The sequence below is a fragment of the Lathyrus oleraceus genome, chromosome 7 (assembly GCF_024323335.1).
Source record: "Lathyrus oleraceus cultivar Zhongwan6 chromosome 7, CAAS_Psat_ZW6_1.0, whole genome shotgun sequence".
Classification (NCBI taxonomy): Eukaryota; Viridiplantae; Streptophyta; class Magnoliopsida; order Fabales; family Fabaceae; genus Lathyrus; species Lathyrus oleraceus.
The window spans coordinates 370,129,735-370,133,111 of record NC_066585.1 but is presented as its reverse complement, the minus strand read 5'-3'; the positions used below and the strand labels follow the sequence as shown (position 1 = coordinate 370,133,111).

General features: G+C 37.0%; 1 long non-coding RNA gene across 1 annotated transcript; it reads right to left on the bottom strand.

Annotated features, from left to right (window-relative positions):
* Positions 1-374: 374 nt before the first annotated feature.
* On the bottom strand, positions 375-2,621 carry LOC127107718 (uncharacterized). The gene is made up of 3 exons (XR_007795809.1): positions 1,865-2,621; positions 858-1,637; positions 375-744 (listed from the first exon to the last, which is right to left on the bottom strand). It is a non-coding gene; the product is annotated as an uncharacterized LOC127107718 (long non-coding RNA).
* Positions 2,622-3,377: the final 756 nt, after the last annotated feature.

The window sequence follows — 3,377 nt, the reverse complement described above, 5'->3', positions numbered from 1 at the left end:
AAATTAGTCGTGACATTTTATTTTTGTTATTAGAATTTTATTTTTATTTTTTATTTTTATTTTCTTTTTTTGATTTCACTAACATCCGATTAATAATTCATCCATATCCATTCATTAAATCCATTTTTAAAAAAAAACATTTCACAATATCCATAAAACTATATCCATTTTCTAAATCCAAACTAATTTCAAATATCCATTTCTAAACAATATCCATTTTACATGTTAATACGTTCATGTCATCCAATTAGTCCATCCAGCCCATAATCCACTTTGTTCACATAACCATTTATTTTTTAGTTAGTTTAATATGGTTATTTCTTTAGTTAGTTTAATAAAGTACAGACAATGTATCCAAGTTCTAAAAACGCAGATTGAAAAAGACTGCAAACAAAGCGCCAACACAGTCCATAACTAAGCATAAACCACGTGAACACAAACGCATAAGCCCGCATAAACCACGTCTACATCCAAGTTGCTACAACAAGTGAAAAACGCAGTGCACTCAAGCTGCAACTTAAAGTACAACTTCACAATCCAAAGCCGGCATAAACGGCAATACAATAAAATGCAGCTAGCTACAACAGAAAATTAAAGTACAGCTTCACAAATCAATCCAAAGCACAAGGAAAGCCGCAACACCGTCACAAGCAGCAAAAAGTGCATCAATCTAACCGCCAGTTGCGAAACGCACGCGGCAAAATTCAAAACCGTTACGAATCGCAAAGCCAAGAACCAAAAGTCCTGCACACACATTGATACTTCAATTAAAACTTCAACCAAAATACAACAGAGATCAAAGAGAAAATTCATAATACAGAAATAGAATAGAAATGAAGAGAAAATGATGAGAGAACCTGAAGAAAAATGCAGAATTTTGGTAACCTCCAATTGATAACCGAACCGGAAACTGCTACGAAAACTGAGCTCCTCCAATACACCACTTCAATCACATAAGAATTCCTAACCAATTGTCAAAATAATAGAGCCAACCAACTCTTTCAAGAAACCCTCAACAAACTTCAACCCATAATAACAATCTCTCTAATCTCATATAACTGAAACCACCAACTCACCAACCGAAATTCAACCTGTAACAGAATTATGGGAGTTGAAATCACCTCTAACCAACCTAACAGTTATGACCAACTCTCAACAGAACCACTAACCGAATAACCGAATCCTTCAATCCTAACCACCCTAACTGTTTTCACACAACTAACTTCCAACCTCTCAACAAACCGCCTCCAACTGAATAAACCAAACTCCAACCTCCCCTAACAGAATTGAGAACCATCCTCAACCAATTTCGAACCAACAGGAAGAGAATTCCGCAACTGACTGTAAGGGGTTCCATCAACCAATAAATGCTGAACCGAATCACTCTCCACATTTTTTTCTTCACCTCATTTCAACAACTCCATCTTCAAAAACCGCCTTTCACCACCCTCCTCAAGGAGGAACTTTCCCTCAACCCTGCAACTTCACAATTGATTCTCCATCTTCAAACCACTCCTCATCAAACATCTTCAGCCGACCCTCTTCTTCAACCTCAACCCTGAGACCCTCCATTCGATCCGTAAAATAGAACGTCAACCAACTCCAAAATTCCTTTAACTGCTCCCTTCTCTCCAAACCTGTAAGAAAAAAAGGAGAGAAATGAACTCAAACCCTCTTCATCACCCTAAACCAACCTCTGCTAACCAAGAGCAATTTCACAAAGAAACTAAAAATCAGAAAAAACAGAACGCAAACACAAACAGAAGAAGAAGAAACATCACCAGGAGATCTTAACAGAATAAAAAAAAAGAGAAGATTGAGAAGAAGTGAAGAAGAACAAAAGAGAAGGAATCAAAGATGTCACCTGGAATCTTCAACAAACCCGGTAGGTTCTTCGTCCCTCATCTGTTTCTATTATGTGCGCGAAAACTTCGATTACGAGTGTTGTATTCATGTTGACTCCGATCCGGTGAGGAGATTGAGCGTTGGAGACGAATTCGCGGCGGCTCCCGTCATTCGATTGTAAATCGCGTTCGAGACGAACACAGCAGCAACTCGCGTGGCCAATCTGTTGTGCCAGGACATGGTCGAAATCCATGTGAGACCCTAAACGAACATCCTTGGAGGCTTTTCCGCGTGTTGAGATCTTTTTTATCCAAGATGGAATCTGGATCATGCGTTTGGAGCGGTCGAATTCTTACACCGCGTTTGAACATCGCCGAGTGGGATTTGGGAGCGCTTCACATAGAAGAGTGTGGAATCGGAACTCTTGCATCACGAGAGTACTTTCTCTGTTTCGACCATAGATTTCGGATGGGGAGGAAGAGATTTTTGGACCATAGCTCCGATCCATAGTTGCATCGATCATGTTTTCGTCTCTATTTCCTTGGCTCTGGTACAGTGCAGGATCTAGGGCGTGCATTTGGAAAGGCCCAAGCATTTTCTGCTCTTCATTCACACCCTTGAATCCAACGTACTCACCCATGGCCATAATCTCCCTAATCACCCCATTAACTAGTGGTTTAATTTTTAGTTAATTTGTTTCTAATGCCAGTTTTTTTTTTTTGTTAATGTTGGTGCTAATTGTTGATCTTGCAGAATTAGCATGATCCCCTTTTTAGAAATATTAGGATTTAGCACAATTTTAATGATGATTAGCTTAAGTCTTAATTAGATTTGATTAGGTAATTAGGTTTAGTCAATTCTCTTGATTAGAATTAGTTCTTAATTTTTTAGAAATAATTCATGATTGATTATCATGTCATGATTAGATTTTAGTCATTTGATTTTGGTTAGTTCTTTTTGTGGATTTTTGTTGAGATTAATATGTTAGATATCGCTTTCACCTTGACTAAACCTTAGATTAATTTCTCATTCGATTTGACCTTTTGTATGATGATTTGTATAATCATGTAGACTAGCATTCTATTCTTAATTTAGATTGTGAATTTTACATTAGATTGATTAGTGATTCCTAACTCGTGTTTAGGTAGATTTAGACTTTTAGAATTAATAGTCATTTTAATTGTCCACTTAATCGTTTCATTGGTTTGTGATCATATTGTAAATTGAAAATTCCATTTCAATTTAGGTGATGAATATTTTGTATGTCTAATTTCATTTGCCATGATCATAGGATAGATCTTTGATTGCTTTCCATTGATTAATTCATTACCCTTTGAATCGATTCTAACCATTGTATATACTTACATATTGTCGCATCATTCTCATTTCATTCGACTTAATCTCATGCTAACTCGTTTGTTGTTTCGTTTCAAGCTCACTCTTAGCTAACCATGCTCCTAACCACATTTCCGTTCAATAACTTTGTATTGTTTGGAGTACCATGTCACTTGTATGCCTTAGGCATGGTACAC